Consider the following 26,579-nt stretch of genomic DNA (forward strand, 5'->3'; position numbering starts at 1 on the left):
TTCAATTTTAGTCCTGAGGGTATTTTGAAATACCGGAACCGAATAGTGGTGCCGAAGGATGAATCATTAAAAATGGAGATTCTAGAGGAAGCTCATCGGTCCAAGTATACAATCCATCCGGGTAGTAGCAAGATGTATCATGACCTAAAAGGAACCTATTGGTGGGACAATATGAAGAAGAAAATCGCTTTGTACGTGCAAAAATGTCTCGTTTGCCAACAGGTGAAAGCAGAGCATCAAAAACCATCAGGCTTGTTACAGCCCCTTGAGATACCCGAATGGAAGTGGGAAAATATCACTATGGACTTCGTTTCAGGTTTGCCGCGGACGCAAAGAGGGCACGATGCCGTTTGGTTGATCGTCGATCGATTAACCAAATCGGCCCATTTCTTGCCAGTAAACATGAAGTACTCCATGGACAAGTTGGCCCAACTATACATGGACAAGATTGTAAGGCTACACGGCGTTCCTGTGAGCATCGTTTCCGATAGAGATTCCTGGTTCGTATCTCGGTTTTGGCAGAAGTTCCAAGAAACCCTAAGGACTAAACTCAACTTGAGCACGACCTATCACCCTCAGACGGATGGACAATCGGAGAGGACGATCCAAACTCTCGAGGACATGCTACGGACTTGCATTCTGGATTTTGGAGGCAACTGGGGTCAACACATGACCTTAGTAGAGTTTGCGTACAACAACAGCTACCATTCGTCGATTCAAATGGCTTCATACGAGGCACTATATGGACGAAAATGCCGGTCACCGATCTACTGGGATGAAGTTGGCGAGAGAAAGGCGCTAGATCCAGCAACTATTCCATGGATGGAAGAGGCTTGAGAAAAGGTCAAATTGATACGGCAATGACTCAAAACAGCTCAAAGCCGACAGAAGAGTTACGCCGACAATCGAAGAAAAGACTTGGAGTTCGAAGTTGGAGACCATGTGTTTCTCAAGGTCACACCCTTCCGGAGCGTCACAGCAGGCAAAGGAAAGAAACTCCAACCGAGGTTCGTTGGACCCTACAAGATCCTCCAGAGGGTAGGAGCGGTAGCGTATCAATTAGAGCTGCCGCCCAGTCTCTCTCGAATTCATGACGTCTTCCACGTCTCGATGCTCAAGAAATATTATCCCGACCCATCCCATATCTTACAACCAGAGGAGATCGACGTAGACGAGTTGCTTGCTTATGAAGAGAAACCTGTCCAAGTGCTTGACCGGAAAGTCAAAGAGCTAAGGAACAAGCAGATTCCGTTGGTTAAGATACTATGGAGAAACCATGGGGTAGAGGAAGCTACCTGGGAGGTGGAAGAAGAGATGCAAAAGAAATACCCTGAACTTTTCGTGAGTTAAGGTGAGAAATTTCGAGGGCGAAATTCTTTTAAGGGGGAGAGAGTGTGAGAACCCGTCATTTTCTCATTTTTCTAGGGTTTATTTTCTTTTAATGGCTTGTTTTCTGCATTTTCCTTATTAGGAAAATTTTTCAATAATTTTTATGAGTAAATATAGTTTTTTTAATGATTTTTCTAGTATCGGTTAGTTTTGAGAAATTAAGAGCGTATACTGGACGTGGGACCCGCTAGCACGAAAAGTTCGGAAAAATTCGGCCAACTAGGTTAAGTTTTGGATACTGGGTTTAAATTACCGGGTGTTATGAGATAATTAGAGGTTGCTATTTGGATTGGTGTGAGAGGAAACAAAGAGATAGAGATGCATTTATGGAAGTAACAAGTGTCACTTGGATATTGGGTTCACCTTTTGACTACTATTCCATGTTTTACCATTTGACTAAATAAACTAAAAACTTACCAAAATTTGCTTCATTTCCAAGCTCTTGTGGCCGGCCAACTTCAAGGAAGAAAGAAAGAAAACCTCTTCAACTTCTTGATTCCCTCTTGCTCAAATCCAATAACTCAACCATCTAATCTTGTTTTTGTTCCATAGAAACCCTTAAGGGAGTGTTTGTAAGGTGTTTGGTGGAGTTGTTTGGAAAGCTAAGGGGATTAGTTGCTCTGTGACAGCCCCACCTTCCCCTAAGGCGAACCAAAGGGATTAGCGGACTGCCTGCCCAGCTCTCGCCAGGACTAACAGTTCAGTTCACATCGATCTAAGACGTGCCGGAACATACTAACGCGCGTAAACGAGTCACAATGTCCAAATAAAAAAAAATGAAACCGGAGTCGGCCATGAATAGTAACTGACACGTCAAAATCCAACCGAACATCATGCAAATATTTACATGTTGAAATTAAGCATATACAATCCAAAGTGGCATACAAAAATTATTCCAAAGTGGATACATGTACGGTTTGCCAAATCAAAAGAGAAACGGACCCAAAAGTACATTTAGGGTTTCAATCAAGGAGCTATACAAAAGATATGTCCAACTAGCTCAATTCGGCAACCAACTATCAAAAGTCATTCCAAAAGTATTTATTTCCTGTAAGGAAAACAAAAGGAATAGGGTGAGCTTACGCCCAGTGAGATAATACCACTCAAGCAACCAAGTTCATATAAGCATGAGATTTGCATTCCACAAGAAAGTAAGCCATGATCATATTTCAATAAATTGATAAAAGGATACAGACGGCTCTCAAGAGCCCCTTTCCTCGTTTGTATACTTGATCGGACTTCATTGACCCTCCGTCAATGTTTAAGAGTAACCAACCGTAGGCTCCACTTTACTTCCATTCCGTCCACCTAACATTCCCCTACCGGGCCCGAACTCCAAACACTTGCAATGTGGTATTACTCGAGTATACCGGAATCGAGAGTCTCTCATATTACAAGATTCCATATAACAGTCCCCAAGGCTCATTAATTGGCACGACCAAGCCCTCGCCGGCTCGATTCAATCAACTACCAATGGGGTTGAGCTCAATGGTAACAATCATGGTTGTTGGATACTCGTCCAAACGACACCAAGTCAAGTACTTTCATTTCATGTAACATTCCAATAACATGATAAACAATGATATAAGGCATATAAGTGAGAGTGATAAAGTACACCCTCACTTCAATCAATATCGATGGTGCAGTAAACATTCAACGCATCAAGTTCAAGTATTAAAGCCATATAGTAACACACATGTGAGTAGTACACTCACAAAGCTTGAAAATGATATTTCATACACCTCCGTCAAAGGAGCATCGTAAACCACCGTCACGCCCTAAAACATGCAAACAAGTATAATGAGACTCGATAACGAGTCATAAACCAATGCCAAATACTACCAAAATAGGGTTCCATAAGCATACATGAGCATTAGAGGAAACCAGAAAAATCCGGAAATGGGGTTAAGTGTTAACCCAAAAAATATAGTTTTTGACATCATTTTGCGGTTTTGGCACCAAAAGCACTACGATTATCGGATGAAGGTTCAAGACCCACTGTTTCGAAGCTAAGAGATAGGGCTACAGTGTTGAAGAAGGTCACTCTGCCCAGTTTTGAGTGTAACCAGGTAAAAAATGCAATATACTACACCAGAACCGGAAAAACAGGTTCACAAAACGCATTCTGGTACAAACATCCTAAATCAGGATACCTAAGTCCAAATCCAGTAATTCCAAAGCCATCCAAAAGCTAAGATACAGAGCTTCATTTCATCAGAAGACCTCAACAGCCAATTCTGAAGCATTCCCAACCAAATTAACCAATTACAGTCGCAGTTCTCAAGTTCGGGTAGAAACAGGACAGCAAGGGTAATTTCATCGTTTCACAAGCTATGCTACTCAGATTGACCTGAAATTTTGCAAGCATCTCTAAAATATCATTCCTTACAACTTTCATGTTTTAACCCAAGGTCAATTCAGCCTCTAACTATGTGATACAGTGCCAGGCAGAATGAAGAACAATGAAACCCTAACTTTCTAATTTTCTTTCCAAAACAGAAATTGCTTGCAATTAACCACTTTTTCCACCTTCTAACTTCCTTAAATACCATTTCCAATCATCATACATGACCACACCATAACAATCATATTAAAACAGAAAAATCACCCATAAATGTAAAACTTCACCAATTCCACAAAAAATCAAGAAATAACACCAAAAATCATCACTTCAACTATCACAAGTCACAAATTTAAACTTCATTAGGTGGAGGAGAGGGGTTTCTTCACTACTCACCTTAGTAAAACAAGAGAGAGAGCAACTTGTCACCTTAGCTTTCCAAACCACTCCACCAAACACCTCACAATCACTCATTTAAAGGTTTCTATGGAACAAAAGCAAGATTAAGTGGTTGATTAGTTGAATTTGAGCAAGATGGAGGCAAGAATTTGAAGAGTTTTCTTTCTTTCTTTCTTGGAGGAGAGGGCCAGCTATGAAGAGCAAATTTTGAGTGAATTTTTGGTCAATTTTTGAGTTATTTTAACCAAATGGTAAAAGTGTGAATAGTAGTCAAAAAGTGCAACCAATGTCCAAGTGACACTTGTCACTCTATTAATGCATCTCTATCCCTTTGTTCCCTCTCACATCAATCCACATAGCAATCTCTAATTATCTCACAGCACCCATTAATTTAAACCCAGTATCCGAAACTTAACCTAGTTGGCCGAATTTTTTCGAACTTTTCGCCCTAGTGGGTCCCACGTCCGGTATACGCTCTTAATTTCTAAAAATCTAACCGATACTAGAAAAATCATCTAAAAACTATATTTACTCATAAAAATTATCAGGAAAATTTTCCTAATAAATAAAATGCTGAAAACATGCAATTAACGATAAAACCCTAGAAAATGAAAAAATTACGGGTTCTCACATGTTCCCTCTCTTGTATTGCTAAGGTGAGTAGTGAAGGACCCCTCTCCTCCCTCTAATGATGTTTAATTCATGATTGGTGGTAATATAAGCTGCAATTTTATGGATTATCTTTTGATTTTTGGTTGAATTGGTGAAGTTTTATAATTATTGGTGATTTTTCTGTTTTCGTATGAATATGATTATGTGGTCATGTATGATGATTGGAAATGGTATGCAAGGAAGCTAGAAGGTGGAAAAAGTGGTTAATTGCAAGCAATTTCTGTTTTGGAAAGAAAATTAGAAAGTTAGGGTTTCATTGTTCTTCATTCTGCCCGGCACTGTATCACATAGTTAGAGGCCAAATTGGCTTTGGGTTAAAACATGAAAGTTGTAGGGCATATATTTTAGAGATGCCTGTAAAATTTCAGGTCAATCGGAGTAGCGTAGCTTGAGAAAAGATGGAATTACCCTTGCTGCCCTGGTTTTCCCCGAATTTGATAGTTGTGTCTGTAATTGGTTAATTTGGTCGGGAATGCTTCAGAATTGGTTGTTGAGGTCTTCTGATGAAATGTAGCCTTGTATCATAGCTTTCAGATGGCTTTGGAATCACTTGATTTGGACTTAGGTAGGCTGACTTATGATGTTTGAACCAGACTGCGGTTTGTGAACCTATTTTTACGGTTCTGGTGTAGTATCTTGCATTTTTGATCTGGTTACACTCGAAAATGGACAGAGTTTCCTTCTTCAACATTGTAGCCCTATCTCTTAGCTTCGAAACGGTGTATCTTTCACCTTCATCCGATAATCGTAGTGCCTTTGGTGCCAAAACCGCAAAATGATATCAAAAACTATTTTGTTTGGGTTAGCGCTTAACCCCATTTCCGGATTTTTCTGGTTTCCTCTAATGCTTATGTATGCTTATGGAACCCTATTTTGGGAGTATTTGGCATTGGTTTATGATTCGTTATCGAGTCTCATTGTACTTGTTTGCATGTTTTAGGGCGTGACGGTGGTTCACGACGCTCCTTTGACGGAGGTGCATGAAATATCATTTTCAAGTTTGGTGAGTGTACTACTCACTTGTTTGTTTACAATGTGGCTTTGCTATATGTGAATGTGATGCCTTGAAGGCTTATTTGTCCATTGAATTTGATTAAGGTGAGGGTGTACTTGATCGCCCTCTCCCCCTTTTGATATTATTACTGATTGTCTACTGTTTCACTGTGATACTGGATATGTACATGGAAAAACTGATTTTTGGTGTCGTTTGGACGAGTATGCAACGACCTTTACTGTACTACTGAGCTCAACCCCATTGGTAATCGATTGAATCGAGCCAGCAAGGGCTTGGTCGTGAAAGTCGATGAGCCATGGGGACTGTTATTTGGAATCTTGTGGTAGTGAGACTCTTGATTCCGGTATACTCGAGTATTACCAAATTTCTACTGTTTGGAGTTCGGGCCCGGTAGGGGCATGTTGGGTGGAAGGAATAGAAGTAAAGTGGAGCCTACGGTTGGTTACTTTGTAAACATTGACGGAGGGTCAATGAAATTCGATCAAGTATGCGAGCGAGGAAAGGGGCTATTGAGAGCCATCCGTATCCTTTTACCATCTTGTTAATGTGTGATCTTGGTTTATTTCTTTTGACCGCTTTATGCCTATATGACTTGGTTGCTTATGTGATAGTATACCACTGGGCATAAGCTCACTCTGTTCCTTTTGTTTTCCTTACAGGAAAATAAATACTTTTGGGCTGGATTTGATAGTCGGTTGCCGAATTGAGCTAGTTGTACATATCTTTTGTATAACTCATTGATTTTGTGACAGCCCCACCTCACCCTAAGGTGAACCAAAGGGTTCAGCGGACCGCCTGCCCAGCTCTCGCCGGGACTCAGTCATTCACTCAAACAAATCCGAAATAAAACCACAAGAATTCATATAGCAAAAATGAAAAATAAAAAAAAAGAAACTTATATACATTGCTATCTCAAAAGGAAGTACAAACGTTCTCAAGTCACCATACAACCAGCCCGTGCCAAGCACTAGGGCGAGAACTAAAACAAAACCAAAACTAGACCCAGCCAGTCGATACAGAGCTCTCGCCCCTGCTCGCCTTCCCCTGCTAAGGAAAACAAAACTAAAGGGGTGAGCTAAAAGCTCAGTGAGGTTCCGAACACATAGGCAACAAGGAGTTCAAAGCATTCATTACATGTTACCAATAATTCAAATACAAAAGAAAGCGATAAACACATTCATTAAAAGGATACGTGCTCACAAGGAGCCATTCGTTCATTCATTCGTTCATTCATTCACTTTTCGTTCCCTTATACCTTTAATCATTTGAAAATGCATTTGTATATAAATAAAACCCTCATTCATTCATTCGTTCATTCATTCATTCACCCCCTTCCCGGCCATTGGCCAGGCTCCACCAGACTTCAAGGTAATACTCGAGTACACCAAAACGTTCACCCAGGTCACCAAATCGCCCGACCGAGTCCGCTTCTGGCTCGAGTCGACCGGTAACTAGGGGCAGTGGCCAGTTCAGCCCACAAGCTTACATCCATGCACAAATAATATTTCAAATCGTTCAATCATTGAAAATGTCACAACCATTTAGGTCGAGTGCGATAAAGTACACACTCGCCTAGAAAACTCGTTTTGGCAATCATTAAGAGCATGTAACATGTCATCAATCATTCATATAAGTCATATAGTCAAGAAACATAACAAACAAGAACACTCACCAGACAAGCAAGTGAAATTTCATAAACTTTCGCCCAAAGAACGTCTTTAATCACCGTCAAGCCCTAAAATATTCAAACAAGCACAATAAGACTCGATTACATATCATAACCAAGTCCACATACCACCAAAAGAAGGTTCCACAAGAAGATATAAACACTAGCGTAAACCAGGAAAATCCGGAGATGGAATTAGCTTTAGCCCTGAAAAAAACAGTTTTTGACCTCATTTTATGGTAATGGCACCAAAGGCACTACGATTATCGGATGAAGGTACAAGACCCACCATTTCGAAGCTAAATGACAGGGCTACAACATCACAGAAGGTCACTCAACCCAGTTTTGAGTGCAAACAGGTCAAAAATGCAAGATACTACATCAAAAATGTAAAACAGATTCACCAAAATGCATTCTAGCGGAAACCTCATAACTCAGGCTCTCCAAGTCCAAATCCCGAAATTCCAAAACCAGCTGAAAGCTAAGAAACAGGACTAAACTTCATCAGAAGGCCTCAACAACCACTTCGGAAGCAATTCCAGCCAAAACAACCAATTACAGGCGCAATTCTTACATTCGGGTAAAACCAGAACAGCAATAGTAATTTTGACTTTTCTCATTCTACACTACTCCGATTGACCTGAAATTTTGTAGGAGCCTCTAGAATGTCATTCCCTACAACTTTCATGTTTTAAACCAAGGCCAATTCGGCCTCTAACTAGGAGCTAAAAATTCGGGCAGAATGCTCCCTCAAGAACCCTAATTTTCTGAAATTTCTTCCAAACCAGAAACTGGTTGCAATTAATCACTTTTTCCACCTCCTAGAGTCATTATATACCATTTCTAATCATCATAGATAGCCACACAATCATGCTTATATTAAAACAGAAAAAAAATCCCCAAAAATAATAAAACTTCATCACTTCAACCACAAATCAAGAAATAACCCATAAACTTGCATCTCATACTACCACTAAGCATGATTTAAGCATCAATTAAGGGAGGAGGGTGGTTCTTCACAACTTACCGTAAAACAAGAGAGAGAGAGCTATTGGACACCTTAACTTTCCAAATAACTTCACACAACAACTCACCAACATCTCCTTAAGTGGTTTTATGGAGTAAAACTAAAATTAAACGGTTAAAAGTGAAGATTGAGCAAGCTTGGAGCAAAGAAATTGGAAAGCTTTTCTTCCCTTGTTGCTTGAAGGTGGCCGGCCATATGAAGCTTAGAAATGAAGATATTTTGGTCAATTTTTGAAGTTATTATGGTAAATGGTAAAAGCATGAATAGTAAGTCAAAAGTAGGAATTAATCTCTAAGTGACACATGTCACTTTCCTTAATTACTTGCCTAACTTTTTTGTCCCTATTACACCAATCCACTTGGCAACCTCTAAATATCTCATAACACCCGGTAAATTAAACTCAGTATCCAAAACTTAACCTAATTGGCTGAATTTTTCCGAACTTTTTGCACTAGCGGGTCCCGCGTCCGGTATACGCTCTTAATTTCTCCAAAACTATCCGATACTAGGAAAATCAACTAAAAACTATATTTACTCAATAAAATTATCTGGGGAATTTTCTAAGAAAGAAAATGTAGAAAAGGCGGGCGATTAATAAAAGAAACCCTAGAAGCTTAGAAAATTTTCGGGTTCTCGCACTCATTCTTTCGGGGCATCACAACCTCCCCTCCTTAAAAGAATTTCGCCCTCGAAATTTCTCACCTTAACTCACGAAAAGTTCAGGGTACTTTTTTTTTTCATTTCCTCTTTTCCACACTCACGCGCCGCGTTCATCCGTACTTCCAGCTAACGTATATCTCTACAATCTCACATAAAAACACTTAATGCACACAATCCCACGTTCATATGAGTGAAATAAAACCTTCCTTCGAGATAAGTAGCAATTCTTTTGATTCATGAAAAGGGAAAGTGAAAGTAGATAAAATACTAAGAAATTGTGAAAGTTGTAGGGTCCTCACACTCTCCCCTCCTTAAGAACTTTCGTCCTCGAAATTTACCTTCATTTGCTTCAGACGAGTCCAGAACTGTTTGGCTGCCTAGTGCATACGCTTTTGCCGGCACACTCATTCGGTTTCCTTTTTCATTTGCCTGTTTTGATTGAGCCCCCTCTAATTGCGGACTACTACTTCCACGTGACTGTCTTCTCGGACAGCTACTAACTTGGTGTTCACTGCTTCCGCAAATCAAACATTTCCGTCCTTTCCGCCAACAATCATTTTCAGTGTGATTGGCTTTTCCACAGTAGCCACAAGTCAAATGAGAAGTCATCTTTTGGTTTTCTTGAAAAATTCCTCCATGTCCCACTTGGCTCCCTTTGGCAAACCTCTCATCTACCGCCCCTAAGGTCCATGGTGGCTGGAACAACTGGTGCACTTTTGGCACTTTATAAGGTGCCACCAATTCACTAGGTTCTTCGTTCATACTACCAGGTGTACCTCTTTTCCGGGTTTGGGAGGCTTTTACCTGTGCCTTTGCCTCCTCAATTCTTTGAGCTTTTTCAAGCGCCTCTGTGAAGATATTCACTTGCGCCGCCGCTAACGCCTCCTGGATGTCCAAATTTAATCCCTGTATGAACCGTCTTACTCTTCGCCGTTCAGTGGCTACCAGTTCAGAAGCAAACTTGGATAATCTTGTAAATTTTGTTTCATATTCGGCCACATTTAACGTTCCCTGACGTAACCCAATAAACTCCTCCTCCCTCCTTTCCTGGACTAAAGGTGGGAGGTATTTCTCGTTAAATTCTCTTATGAAGTTCGCCCATGTCCAGATAGTTTGTTCTCTTTCCCACTTTGCTCTAATTACATTCCACCATGATCGGGCCGCTCCCTCAAATTGAAATACTGCAAAGTTCACTTGCCTCTGCTCAGTGTAGTTTAGTGCTGTGAAGATATTAACCATGGTTTCTATCCATTGTTCAGCTACATCTGGATCGGACCCGCCAAGGAATTTTGGAGGAGCAAACTTCTGGAATCTTTCAAGAGCCTTATCTTCGCCCATCTCAGGGTTCCGGGGTTGGTTTACGGGTATTTGGCCTTGTTGATCCACTAATCTTGCCAAGATACCCGTCATTTGTTGCATTGCCGCCGCCATTTGGTCTCCGGTTGCAACTCTCGATCCATGTTCTTGCTCGGCTGACGTTTCCCTTTCTGCTCTTGGTTCTGGAGTTCGTTTAGTTCCACGGCCACGACCTTGTCCTCGACTACGTCTTCCCTCCATATTATTTTCCTCTCTCTTTTCTTTTCTTTTCTTCAAAAGTAATTAAGTGAATATGCGCAATAAGATGATGAAAGTAACTAACTTCTAGCACACTAATTACGCAAATAAGCATATTCACATATAACATATCATACACACGAGAAAACACATCACTTTAGGCAAGCAGCCAAAAGCAAGCAAGTAATCAAAAGCAGTCAATATTACATGGGTCTGTATTAACATATCACAATAAAAAATTATGGGGTAGCAATGCAAAGGCAAATCAAAAGAGAAAGTGGTATGCCGTCCCAGTTAAAATAACCCCGTTCGATCTCTCACGTCACTTTCTAATCAATCCAGATATCCGTCGACCTCTTATATTCATTCTAGCCAGACAAAGCCTGTTCATGGTCCCAAAATTTAAATCTCATATACTTAACATCACCTTAACTCTGGAGTACTCGGGCACGAGAATCCGAAATAAGATAATTCACTTCTCGAGCTGGCCAGTCCCAAGAGTAAACTATCTACAATCGAAATTCCTCCCTGACATACCTATCTATTGGCCTCACATATCACAAGAAAGATTTAAGGCCTATACTATTCACAATTCATACCTTATGCTCAAACGAGCACTTAGTCCTTTATACTTGCTCATCACTTAGTCCAGGCTCACTCCGCGCAGAGACCACGCGAAGTGGCTCTGATACCAACTGTGACAGCCCCACCTCACCCTAAGGCGAACCAAAGGGTTCAGCGGACCGCCTGCCCAGCTCTCGCCGGGACTCAGTCATTCACTCAAACAAATCCGAAATAAAACCACAAGAATTCATATAGCAAAAATGAAAAAAAAAAAAAAAGAAACTTATATACATTGCTATCTCAAAAGGAAGTACAAACGTTGTCAAGTCACCATACAACCAGCCCGTGCCAAGCACTAGGGCGAGAACTAAAACAAAACCAAAACTAGACCCAGCCAGTCGATACAGAGCTCTCGCCCCTGCTCGCCTTCCCCTGCTAAGGAAAACAAAACTAAAGGGGTGAGCTAAAAGCTCAGTGAGATTCCGAACACATAGGCAACAAGGAGTTCAAAGCATTCATTACATGTTACCAATAATTCAAATACAAAAGAAAGCGATAAACACATTCATTAAAAGGATACGTGCTCACAAGGAGCCATTCGTTCATTCATTCGTTCATTCATTCTCTTTTCGTTCCCTTATACCTTTAATCATTTGAAAATGCATTTGTATATAAATAAAACCCTCATTCATTCATTCGTTCATTCATTCATTCACCTCCTTCCCGGCCATTGGCCAGGCTCCACCAGACTTCAAGGTAATACTCGAGTATACCAAAACGTTCACCCAGGTCACCAAATCGCCCGATCGAGTCCGCTTCTGGCTCGATTCGACCGGTAACAAGGGGCAGTGGCCAGTTCAGCCCACAGGCTTACATCCATGCACAAATAATATTTCAAATCGTTCAATCATTGAAAATGTCACAACCATTTAGGTCGAGTGCGATAAAGTACACACTCGCCTAAAAAACTCGTTTTGGCAATCATTAAGAGCATGTAACATGTCATCAATCGTTCATATAAGTCATATAGTCAAGAAACATAACAAACAAGAACACTCACCAGACAAGCAAGTGAAATTTCATAAACTTTCGCCCAAAGAACGTCTTTAATCACCGTCAAGCCCTAAAATATTCAAACAAGCACAATAAGACTCGATTACATATCATAACCAAGTCCACATACCACCAAAAGAAGGTTCCACAAGAAGATATAAACACTTGCATAAACCAGGAAAATCCGGAGATGGAATTAGCTTTAGCCCTGAAAAAAATAGTTTTTGACCTCATTTTACGGTAATGGCACCAAAGGCACTACGATTATCGGATGAACGTACAAGACCCATCATTTCGAAGCTAAAGGACAGGGCTACAACATCACAGAAGGTCACTCAACCCAGTTTTGAGTGCAAACAGGTCAAAAATGCAAGATACTACATCAAAAATGTAAAACAGATTCACCAAAATGCATTCTAGCGGAAACCTCATAACTCAGGCTCTCCAAGTCCAAATCCCGAAATTCCAAAACCAACTGAAAGCTAAGAAACAGGACTAAACTTCATCAGAAGGCCTCAACAACCAATTCGGAACAATTCCAGCCAAAACAACCAATTACATGCGCAATTCTTACATTCGGGTAAAACCAGAACAGCAATAGTAATTTCGACTTTTCTCATTCTACACTACTCCGATTGACGTGAAATTTTGTAGGAGCCTCTAAAATGTCATTCCCTACAACTTTCATGTTTTAAACCAAGGCCAATTCGGCCTCTAACTAGGAGCTAAAAATTCGGGCAGAATGCTCCCTCAAGAACCCTAATTTTCTGAAATTTCTTCCAAACCAGAAATTGGTTGCAATTAATCACTTTTTCCACCTCCTAGAGTCATTATATACCATTTCTAATCATCATAGATAGCCACACAATCATGCTTATATTAAAACAGAAAAAAATTCCCAAAAATAATAAAACTTCATCACTTCAACCACAAATCAAGAAATAACCCATAAACTTTCATCTCATACTACCACTAAGCATGATTTAAGCATCAATTAAGGGAGGAGGGTGGTTCTTCACAACTTACCGTAAAACAAGAGAGAGAGAGCTATTGGACACCTTAACTTTCCAAATAACTTCACACAACAACTCACCAACATCTCCTTAAGTGGTTTTATGGAGTAAAACTAAAATTAAACGGTTAAAAGTGAAGATTGAGCAAGCTTGGAGCAAAGAAATTGGAGAGCTTTTCTTCCCTTGTTGCTTGAAGGTGGCCGGCCATATGAAGCTTAGAAATGAAGATATTTTGGTCAATTTTTGAAGTTATTATGGTAAATGGTAAAAGCATGAATAGTAAGTCAAAAGTAGGAATTAATCTCTAAGTGACACATGTCACTTTCCTTAATTACTTGCCTAACTTTTTTGTCCCTATTACACCAATCCACTTGGCAACCTCTAAATATCTCATAACACCCGGTAAATTAAACTCAGTATCCAAAACTTAACCTAATTGGCCGAATTTTTCCGAACTTTTCGCACTAGCGGGTCCCACGTCCGGTATACGCTCTTAATTTCTCCAAAGCTATCCGATACTAGGAAAATCATCTAAAAACTATATTTACTCAATAAAATTATCTGGGGAATTTTCTAAGAAAGAAAATTTAGAAAAGGCGGGCGATTAATAAAAGAAACCCTAGAAGCTTAGAAAATTTTCGGGTTCTCGCACTCATTCTTTCGGGGCAACACAACCTCCCCTCCTTAAAAGAATTTCGCCCTCGAAATTTCTCACCTTAACTCACGAAAAGTTCAGGGTACTTTTTGTTTCATTTCCTCTTTTCCACACTCACGCGCCGCGTTCATCCGTACTTCCAGCTAACATATATCTCTACAATCTCACATAAAAACGCTTAATGCACACAATCCCACGTTCATATGAGTGAAATAAAACCTTCCTTCGAGATAAGTAGCAATTCTTTTGATTCATGAAAAGGGAAAGTGAAAGTAGATAAAATACTAGGAAATTGTGAAAGTTGTAGGGTCCTCACACTCTCCCCTCCTTAAGAACTTTCGTCCTCGAAATTTACCTTCATTTGCTTCAGACGAGTCCAGAACTGTTTGGCTGCCTAGTGCATACGCTTTTGCCGGCACACTCATTCGGTTTCCTTTTTCATTTGCCTGTTTTGATTGAGCCCCCTCCAATTGCGGACTACTACTTCCACGTGACTGTCTTCTCGGACAGCTACTAACTTGGTGTTCACTGCTTCCGCAAATCAAACATTTCCGTCCTTTCCGCCAACAATCATTTTCAGTGTGATTGGCTTTTCCGCAGTAGCCACAAGTCAAATGAGAAGTTATCTTTTGGTTTTCTTGAAAAATTCCTCCATGTCCCACTTGGCTCCCTTTGGTAAACCTCTCATCTACCGCCCCTAAGGTCCATGCTGGCCGGAACAACAGGTGCACTTTCGGCACTTTATAAGGTGCCACCAATTCACTAGGTTCTTCGTTCATACTACCAGGTGTACCTCTTTTCCGGGTTTGGGAGGCCTTTACCTGTGCCTTTGCCTCCTCAATTCTTTGAGCTTTTTCAAGCGCCTCTGTGAAGATATTCACTTGCGCCGCCGCTAACGCCTCCTGGATGTCCAAATTTAATCCCTGTAAGAACCGTCTTACTCTTCGCCGTTCAGTGGCTACCAGTTCAGAAGCAAACTTGGATAATCTTGTAAATTTTGTTTCATATTCGGCCACATTTAACGTTCCCTGACGTAACCCAATAAACTCCTCCTCCCTCCTTTCTTGGACTAAAGGTGGGAGGTATTCTTCTCGTTAAATTCTCTTATGAAGTTCGCCCATGTCCAGATAGTCTGTTCTCTTTCCCACTTTGCTCTAATTACGTTCCACCATGATCGGGCCGGTCCTTCAAATTGAAATACTGCAAAGTTCACTTGCCTCTGCTCAGTGTAGTTTAGGGCTGTGAAGATATTAACCATGGTTTCTATCCATTGTTCAGCTACATCTGGATCGGACCCGCCAAGGAATTTTGGATGAGCAAACTTTTGGAACCTTTCAAGAGCCTTATCTTCACCCATCTCAGGGTTCCGGGGTTGGTTTACGGGTATTTGGCCTTGTTGATCCACTAATCTTGCCAAGATATCCGTCATTTGTTGCATTGCCGCCGCCATTTGGTCTCCGGTTGCAACTCTCGATCCATGTTCTTGCTCGGTTGACGTTTCCCTTTCTGCTCTTGGTTCTGGAGTTCGTTTAGTTCCACGGCCACGACCTTGTCCTCGACTACGTCTTCCCTGAAACGAAGTCCATGGTGATGTTTTCCCACTTCCACTCGGGTATCTCCAAGGGTTGTAACAAACCCGATGGCTTTTGATGCTCCGCCTTCACTTGCTGGCAAATGAGACATTTCTGCACGTACTGCACGATTTCCCTCTTCATATTGTCCCACCAATAGGTTCCTTTCAGGTCTTGATACATCTTGCTGCTACCCGGATGGATTGTATACTTGGACCTATGAGCTTCCTCCAAAATTTCTGCTTTCAACGATTCCTCCTTTGGTACCACTATTCGATCTCGATATTTCAACATACCCTCAGGACTCAGATTGAAGTCCGTTGTTTCTCCCTTTTCCACTTTCTCTCTCCACTTCCGTACCATCAAATCCTCGCCTTGCGCCTCTTTTATACGTTCCAGTAGAGTGGAGGTCACCCTTACATTGCTAAATATTACCTTATGACTCCCAAGACAGGGTTTCCACTCGCACGCGGATTCTAGTAAATCCCACTCCTTAATCATTAGCCCTGCCACTTGCACTTTACGACTCAAGGCATCTGCTACCACATTTGCCTTTCCCGGATGGTAATTGATCGTACAGTCGTAATCTTCCAAGAATTCCATCCATCACCGTTGTCTCATATTCAGTTCCTTCTGGGAGAAGAGGTACCTAAGACTCTTGTGATCCGAAAACACTTCGAAGGTCACCCCATATAGGTAATGCCTCCACTTTTTCAGTGCAAACACAACTGCAGCTAATTCTAGATCGTGAGTCGGGTAGTTCTGCTCGTGAAGCTTCAATTTCCTAGAGGCAAAAGCAATCACATTCCGATTCTGCATCAAAACGCATCCCAATCCTTCTCGCGACGCGTCTGCATATACTGCAAACCCGTCCACTCCATTTGGCAAGACCAGTACCGGAGCCATAGTCAATCTTTTCTTTAATTCCTGAAAATTCGTTTCGCATCGGCCGTTCCAGATAAACTGGCCATGCTTCTTTGTTAGGTCAGTTAAAGGTCCTGCCAGTTTGGAAAAATCCTTAATAAACCGTCGGTAATATCCAGCCAGCCCTAGAAAGCTACGAATTTCCGTGGGGGTTTCTGGCCTCTTCCAATTTATCACGGCCTCAACCTTCGCCGGGTCCACCGAAATACCTTCGTGGGAGATCACGTGCCCTAGAAACGCTACTTTCTCCAACCAGAACTCGCATTTGCTAAACTTGGCGTACAGTTGATGTTCCTTCAATGTCTGCAACACCACTCTCAAATGCTCCTCATGCTCCTCGCGTGACTTAGAGTAGACCAAAATGTCGTCAATGAACACCACGACAAATCGGTCCAGGTAGGGTTTAAAAACCCTATGCATTAAGTCCATGAAGGCGGCGGGAGCATTGGTCAGTCCAAAGGGCATAACGGCGAACTCGTAATGCCCGTATCTTGAATTGAAAGCAGTTTTCGGAATGTCCTCCTTCCTAATCAACAACTGGTAGTATCCCTGTCGGAGGTCCAACTTCGAGAAGACCACTGCTCCTTGCAGCTGGTCAAACAACTCGTCGATGTGGGGCAGTGGATACTTGTTCTTGATCGTAACGTTGTTCAACCCCCTATAATCAATACACATCCTCAACGTTCCGTCCTTTTTCTTCACAAATAGGACCGGAGCTCCCCAAGGAGACTCACTCTCGTGGATGAATCCCCGCTCCAAAAGATCTTGTAATTGCAACTTAAGCTCTTTAAGTTCTGCAGGCGCCATTCGGTAAGGGGTTTTGGAGATAGGTGCGGTTCCAGGTAAAAGATCTATTCGGAATTCTATCTCCCTTTCCGGAGGTAAGGCCACTAATTCATCAGGAAATACATCCGGAAATTCCCTCACTATGGCCACGTCTTCTACTTTTAACTTATCCGTAGGGGTGTTAATTAAGAAGGCCAAAAATCCTTGCGCCCCTTTACTTATCAGTTTCCTAGCTCGAATGCCCGAAATGAGAACAGATGAGGCTAACCTACCCCTTATATCTAACCTTAAGGTTGCCTCGCCAGGAATACGAAATTCAACTATTTTCGTTTTACAGTCCAGTTGGGCGTTATATTTGGCTAACCAGTCCATACCCAAAATCACGTCGTACCCCTTAATGGACAAGCTAATCAGGTCTCCTATAAATATCCTTTCACCTACCCGTACATCGCAATCCCTATAAACCATACTAGTCACCAAACGTTGATTCCCCGTAGGTGTACTAACCTCTAAGTCATATGGTAAGCTAGCAGGTTTTATATCGATGCCACACATGAAATCAGGGTTAACAAACGAATGAGTGGCACCAGGATCAATTAAAACTTTGGCAAAGCGGTGGAAAATAGGGATCGTTCCTTCCACCACCTCGGAAGACTCTGGGATCTGGTGGGGCTCTAAGGAATATACCCTAGCCGGAACTTTTGGTTTGGATCCATCTCCCTTGGCCGATCCAGTATTGGTCCTCGACGGTAGTTGGCTCCCCTTTCCGTCTTGTTTCAGGACCGGACATGTAGCCAGCTGATGGTCCGCACTTCCACACCGCAGGCATTTCCCCTGTTTCCTCCAGCAGTTGTCTTCGGTGTGGTACAGCTTTCCACAGTGCCCACAGGGCCCACGAGGTGCCGAAGCCGAGCCACCCTGAGCGTTTCCCCTTTGTCCTCGCCCAGTTTGGCCACCCCGGAACGGAGTCCCTCTGCCTGACCCAGAATGACGACCACCTCCAGTTCCTCGTCCAAACTTGGAGGGAGTGCTCTTCTCACCTTGTCCGGACGTACTCCCAGGAAAACCACGCTTCTTAGCCTGGAAGTTTCGGACCTGAAGCCGTGCACTCTCAACTCGTTGGGCTTTTTCCATAGCCTCGCTAAACGTAGTGATTTGAGCCGCCACGAGGTCTTTCTGGATCTCAACGTTCAAGCCCTGAATAAAGCGCCTCACGCGTCGTTGCTCGGTCATGATTAATTCAGGCGCAAATTTGGACAGGCGGGTAAACTGGCTCTCGTACTCCGCCACAGTCTGAGCCCCTTGCCGGAGCCGGATAAACTCGTCCTCCTTCCTCTCCTGGACTAGAGGAGGGAAAAACTTAGCATTAAATTCTCGGATGAAGTTCACCCAAGTTCTCGGTGTCTGTTCCCACTCCCATTTCTGCCTAATTACGTTCCACCAGGAACGGGCAGCTCCCTCGAGTTGAAACACGGCAAATGTCACCTGCCGTTCCTCTGGGTAGTGTAGGGCCGCGAATATATCAACCATTTTCTCAAGCCACTTCTCGGCGACGTCAGGGTCGGGTCCCCCAATAAACTTCGGCGAAGAGAACTTTTGGAAACGTTCTAGTGCTCTATCTTCGCTCTCAACGTGGTTACCAGGGTTCCCAGGGTTAGGGTTTGGGTTTTGGCCCTGTTGTTGCACTACTTGTGCGAGTAGGTTGGTCATTTGCTGCATAGCAGCAGCGATTTGCACATTAGGGTCTATTTGGGGTTCAGGATTTGGTCTAGTAGAAGCTTCCCCCGTTTCCCTAACCGGTGTGGGTTGCCTACCGCGCCCGCGTTCCCGACCACTTCGTGTTCCTTCCATAAGTTCACTCGGTCTAGGCAAAAGTACTAAGCCAAAGCAGTAATAAAGCAGGTAAGTATCACATAAACTTTCACATATCACATATTTATACGTCGCAAGCATGAGCACAAACACACATATATACAAGCCAAACATATATATACAAGCAGTCAGTCAAGTACGGCCAAGGCACGTACTAACACAAACGATCCACCTGAGGATAGGCCTATCAAAAGAAATTTACACGTAGCTAACTCTACATCCAAAACGGTTAGCTAAGGCTCTATCCCTATCCCTATGTACATTCAAAACCACCACTGTCCAAAAGAGGCCTAATAGTCATGGCCTAGTCAGTCGCTGGGGTCTGGGACCCAGGCGACGGGGTAGACTCCTCCCCAGTCTCGGCCCCAGCGTACGAGGCCTCATCACTAGACTCCTCGAGTCCGTCGTCGCATAAGTTAAGGATCGCCTCAGCACGACCCCTGACCTTGCGAGCTCTCTTAGTCTCACGCTCACGTGCATCTCTCAGTTGATCACATAGGTCATCGACTCGATCCTCGGCCTCATGCACGTCATACTCTAGCTCCATGATACGTGCGGCTTGCTTCTCATTGGTTGCCCTAGCCTGAGTCACCTCGGCTTCCAGCGTAGCAACCACAGCTTCAAGCTTAGTGTTATCCTTATCAAACTCCTCACGTTCCTTAGCCACCGCCAACACTAGGGCGTTCGGATAGGCGTAGTTGCTACGGCACTCGCACTGTCGAACGCGGCTGGCCGGGCTCCAACGCACCACGGCCCCCTTTTGCCTAAGTTGATACTTAATTGGCGGCAACGTGCTACGAGGACGATCTCCCGCCGGGCGGTCACTCGGATCTCCACTCGCATCCATCCTATAGCAAAGGAAGAAATAACATAAACACACTTAATGGACATAAACAATGGAATCCTCAAATCGAGCACTTCTATTACACCCAGGCTAGTTCAAACCTGGCTCTGATACCACCTGTGACAGCCCCACCTTCCCCTAAGGCGAACCAAAGAGGTTAGCGGACTGCCTGCCCAGCTCTCGCCAGGACTAACGGTGCAGTATAAAGCGATCTATCACGTTTGAAACTTATAACGCGCGCAACAAGGCAAAAGGGCAAAATACCCCAAAATAAAAGAAACGAACTCCAGAGTCGGCCATGAATAGTAACCGACCCGTCCGAAACCCAACCAAGCATCGAAATACATATACAACATAACATTAGCCATTTACAAGCCACAACGGCAAGCCAAAACCATTCACTAAGGAAGTACACATTCGATTTGCCGATCAAAAGGAAATGAACCCGTTATACATTAGGGTTTCACTTCAAGAACAATACAAAAGACATTTACATGCTCAATTCGGCAATTGACTATCCAATCCATTCTCAAAAGTAATTATAACCCTGTAAGGAAAACAAATAACACGGAATGAGCTAAAGCCCAGTGGTATACCACCTAATAAGCAATCAAAGTCATACAAGAATGAACTTTCATTTAAAGTGCACAAATAAGCAATGAAGCAAAACGGTAAAAGGATACGGTCGGCTCTTAAGAGCCCATTTCCACGCTTGCAATCTCGATCCAACCTCATTGACTCTCCGTCAATGTTAAAAGTACCAAACCGTAGACCACCCTTTACTTCCAATCCTTCCACCTAACATACCCCAACCGGGCCCGCACTTCATTTCAGTAGTTTTTGGTAATACTCGAGTTTACCGGAACCAAGGGTCTCATTACCACAAGGTTCCCCAGTACAGTCCCCGTGGCAATTCAATCTTCACGACCAAGCCCTCGCCGGCTCGATCCAATTGACTACCAAACGGGGTTGAGCTCAGTAATACAGTAAGGCCGTTGGACATCGTCCAAACGACACCAATTCAGTTTCCATGAAATGGATTTCACCAACCAATATATCAAGTTCAGTAATGAAATAAAACGGTAACCAATCAGTGACAATATCAAAAGAGGTGAGGGCGGTCAAGTACACCCTCGCCTTAATCAATTTCAATATCCAAGTAAGCCATCAAGGCATCACATAACATTTAACAAAGCCACATAGTAACAATTGAGTGAGTGGTATACTCACAAAGTGAGAAAGTGGTGTTTCATACACCGTGGTCACCAAGACGTCGTGAGCTACCGTCACGCCCTAGAATCACGCAACAAATGCAATGAGACTCAATAACGAGTCATATAGCAATGCTAAACACAACCCCAATAGGGTTTCATATGCATAAATGTGCATAATAGCAAACCAGAAATTAGAAAATGGCCTTAGTCTTGGCCCCCAAATAGAAAACTGTTTTACACTTATTATGCGGTAATGGCGTCAATTTCACTACGATTATCGGATGGGGGTGTAAGACCCACCGTTTCGGAGCTATGAAACAGGGCTACAACAATGTAGAAGGTCACTCAATCCAGTTCCTAGCTTAACTAGGTCGAAAATGCCAAATACTATACCAGAATTACCAAAACAGGTTTGCAAATCACACAAAACTGTAATTACTATAACTTAGTCTATACAAGTCCAAATGCCAAAATTCCAAAGGCATATGTTAGCTAAGACATCCTGCTACATTTCATCAGAAGACACCAACTTCAAAATCCAAACCAAAACCAGTCAAAATGGCCAATTACTATCGCAGTTTTCGCATTCTGTCCAAAGCAGAACAGCTACAGTAATTTCGTCATAACTCATTCTACATTAATCTAAATGACCTGAAATTTTTCAGGCATCTCAATCACATCAATACCTACAACTTTCATGTTTTGAGAAAAGTCAAATTCGGACTCTAACCCTATGATCCAAAACCGGACAGAATTGGGGATTTAAGAACCCTAGCTTTTCAATTTTCACACCAAATCCAAAATTGGTTGCATTTATCCACATTTCACATCCACTAGAGCCATTATAGTCCATTGCCAATCATCACAAACAGCCACACCATCATAATCCAATTAAACCAGAAAAATCATCATAAAATGGAAAACTTCACCAAATCAATTCAAACCAAGATAAAAACCAGAAATTTCAGCACTCTTATCACTAATAAGCACAACATAAGCATCATTAGGTGTAGTAGGATGTTTCAAGCTTCACTTACCAAAAACCAAGAGAGAGGAAGATGTTGTGCACCTTAGTCCTTCAAACAAAGTTCACCAATCAACTTACTAGCACTAGAAGGAAGAATTTTATGGAGTGAAAACTAAGTTAAGCAAGTGGTTTAGTTGATTTGAGCTAGAAGTTTGCTAGAATGTTGAAGAGTTTTGTCTTTCTTCTTGCTTAGAGAGGGCCGGCCATAAGGAGGAGAAAAATGGTGAATTTTGTGCAATTTATGGATATTTAACCTTTGGTCAAAAAAGTCAAAATTGTGAATAGTAATTCTTAAAAGGCATCCAATAAGAAGGTGACACTTGTCACCTTCATAAATGCATTCTTATCTTTCTTTTCTCTCTCACATCAATCACTTCACACACACTACTTATCTCTTAACACCCGATAAATTTTAAACAGTATCCGAAACTTAACCTTATCGGCCGAATTTTTCCGAACTTTTCGCACTAGTGGGTCCCACGTCCACTATTTACTCTTAATTTTCTAAAATTTCTCCAATGCTAGAAAAATCATCTTAAAACTATAATTGCTCATAAAATGCACTAAGAAAATATTTCTAAGCCAGAAAATGCAGAAAACATGCAATTAAGGGGAAATAAACCCTAGGAAAATAATTAGGGTTTTACGGGTTCTCACAATTCCTATCTTTCTTTTCTCTCTCACATCAATCACTTCACACACTCTACTCATCACTTAACACCCGATAAATTTTACACAGTATCCGAAACTTAACCTTATTGGCCGAATTTTTTCGAACTTTTCGCACTAGTGGGTCCCACATCCAATATATATTCTTAATTTTCTAAAACTTCACCAATGCTAGAAAAATCATCTTAAAACTATAATTGCTCATAAAATCCACTAAGAAAATATTTCTAAGCCAGAAAATGCAGAAAACATGCAATTAAGGGAAAATAAACCCTAGGAAAATAATTAGGGTTTACGGGTTCTCACAACATTGCTATCTCAAAAGGAAGTACAAACGTTCTCAAGTCACCATACAACCAGCCCGTGCCAAGCACTAGGGCGAGAACTAAAACAAAACCAAAACTAGACCCAGCCAGTCGATACAGAGCTCTCGCCCCTGCTCGCCTTCCCCTGCTAAGGAAAACAAAACTAAAGGGGTGAGCTAAAAGCTCAGTGAGGTTCCGAACACATAGGCAACAAGGAGTTCAAAGCATTCATTACATGTTACCAATAATTCAAATACAAAAGAAAGCGATAAACACATTCATTAAAAGGATACGTGCTCACAAGGAGCCATTCGTTCATTCATTCTCTTTTCGTTCCCTTATACCTTTAATCATTTGAAAATGCATTTGTATAAAAATAAAACCCTCATTCATTCATTCGTTCATTCATTCATTCACCCCCTTCCCGGCCATTGGCCAGGCTCCACCAGACTTCAAGGTAATACTCGAGTATACCAAAACGTTCACCCAGGTCACCAAATCGCCCGATCGAGTCCGCTTCTGGCTCGAGTCGACCGGTAACAAGGGGCAGTGGCCAGTGCAGCCCACAGGCTTACATCCATGAACAAATAATATTTCAAATCGTTCAATCATTGAAAATGTCACAACCATTTAGGTCGAGTGCGATAAAGTACACACTCGCCTAGAAAACTCGTTTTGGCAATCATTAAGAGCATGTAACATGTCATCAATCGTTCATATAAGTCAAATAGTCAAGAAACATAACAAACAAGAACACTCACCAGACAAGCAAATGAAATTTCATAAACTTTCGCCCAAAGAACGTCTTTAATCACCGTCAAGCCCTAAAATATTCAAACAAGCACAATAAGACTCGATTACATATCATAACCAAGTCCACATACCACCAAAAGAAGGTTCCACAAGAAGATATAAACACTAGCGTAAACCAGGAAAATCCGGAGATGGAATTATCTTTAGCCCAGAAAAAAAGAATTTCGGGGCATCACAACCTCCCCTCCTTAAAAGAATTTCGCCCTCGAAATTTCTCACCTTAACTCACGAAAAGTTCAGGGTACTTTTTTTTTCATTTCCTCTTTTCCACACTCACGCGCCGCGTTCATCCGTACTTCCAGCTAACATATATCTCTACAATCTCACATAAAAACACTTAATGCACACAATCCCACGTTCATATGAGTGAAATAAATCCTTCCTTCGAGATAAGTAGCAATTCTTTTGATTCATGAAAAGGGAAAGTGAAAGTAGATAAAATACTAGGAAATTGTGAAAGTTGTAGGGTCCTCACACTCTCCCCTCCTTAAGAACTTTCGTCCTCGAAATTTACCTTCATTAGCTTCAGACGAGTCCAGAACTGTTTGGCTGCCTAGTGCATACGCTTTTGCCGGCACACTCATTCGGTTTCCTTTTTCATTTGCCTGTTTTGATTGAGCCCCCTCCAATTGCGGACTACTACTTCCACGTGACTGTCTTCTCGGACAGCTACTAACTTGGTGTTCACTGCTTCCGCAAATCAAACATTTCCGTCCTTTCCGCCAACAATCATTTTCAGTGTGATTGGCTTTTCCGCAGTAGCCACAAGTCAAATGAGAAGTCATCTTTTGGTTTTCTTGAAAAATTCCTCCATGTCCCACTTGGCTCCCTTTGGTAAACCTCTCATCTACCGCCCCTAAGGTCCATGGTGGCCGGAACAACTGGTGCACTTTCGGCACTTTATAAGGTGCCACCAATTCACTAGGTTCTTCGTTCATACTACCAGGTGTACCTCTTTTCCGGGTTTGGGAGGCCTTTACCTGTGCCTTTGCCTCCTCAATTCTTTGAGCTTTTTCAAGCGCCTCTGTGAAGATATTCACTTGCGCCGCCGCTAACGCCTCCTGGATGTCCAAATTTAATCCCTGTATGAACCGTCTTACTCTTCGCCGTTCAGTGGCTACCAGTTCAGAAGCAAACTTGGATAATCTTGTAAATTTTGTTTCATATTCGGCCACATTTAACGTTCCCTGACGTAACCCAATAAACTCCTCCTCCCTCCTTTCTTGGACTAAAGGTGGGAGGTACTTCTCGTTAAATTCTCTTATGAAGTTCGCCCATGTCCAGATAGTCTGTTCTCTTTCCCACTTTGCTCTAATTATGTTCCACCATGATCGGGCCGGTCCCTCAAATTGAAATACTGCAAAGTTCACTTGCCTCTGCTCAGTGTAGTTTAGGGCTGTGAAGATATTAACCATGGTTTCTATCCATTGTTCAGCAACATCTCGATCGGACCCGCCAAGGAATTTTGGAGGAGCAAACTTCTGGAACCTTTCAAGAGCCTTATCTTCGCCCATCTCAGGGTTCCGGGGTTGGTTTACGGGTATTTGGCCTTGTTGATCTACTAATCTTGCCAAGATATCTGTCATTTGTTGCATTGCCGCCGCCATTTGGTCTCCGGTTGCAACTCTCGATCCATGTTCTTGCTCGGCTGACGTTTCCCTTTCTGCTCTTGGTTCTGGAGTTCGTTCAGTTCCACGGCCACGACCTTGTCCTCGACTACGTCTTCCCTCCATATTATTTTCCTCTCTCTTTTATTTTCTTTTCTTCAAAAGTAATTAAGTGAATATGCGCAATAAGATGATGAAAGTAACTAACTTCTAGCACACTAATTACGCAAATAAGTATATTCACATATAACATATCATACACACAAGAAAACACATCACTTTAGGCAAGCAGCCAAAAGCAAGCAAGTAATCAAAAGCAGTCAATATTACACGGGTCTGTATTAACATATCACAATAAAAAATTATGGGGTAGCAATGCAAAGGCAAATCAAAAGAGAAGGTGGTATGCCGTCCCAGTTAAAATAACCCCGTTCGATCTCTCACGTCACTTTCTAATCAAGCCAGATATCCGTCGACCTCTTATATTCATTCTAGTCGGACAAAGCCTGTTCATGGTCCCAAAATATAAATCTCATATACTTAACATCACCTTAACTCTGAAGCACTCGGGCACGAGAATCCGAAATAAGATAATTCACTTCTCGAGCTGGCCAGTCCCAAGAGTAAACTATCTACAATCGAACTTCCTCCCTGACATACCTATCTATTGGCCTCACATATCACAAGAAAGATTTAAGGCCTATACTATTCACAATTCATACCTTATGCTCAAACGAGCACTTAGTCCTTTATACTTGCTCATCACTTAGTCCAGGCTCACTCCGCGCAGAGACCACGCGAAGTGGCTCTGATACCAACTGTGACAGCCCCACCTCACCCTAAGGCGAACCAAAGGGTTCAGCGGACCGCCTGTCCAGCTCTCGCCGGGACTCAGTCATTCACTCAAACAAATCCGAAATAAAACCACAAGAATTCATA

Source organism: Coffea arabica, chromosome 1c, assembly GCF_036785885.1.
Source record: "Coffea arabica cultivar ET-39 chromosome 1c, Coffea Arabica ET-39 HiFi, whole genome shotgun sequence".
NCBI classification, from domain to species: Eukaryota; Viridiplantae; Streptophyta; class Magnoliopsida; order Gentianales; family Rubiaceae; genus Coffea; species Coffea arabica.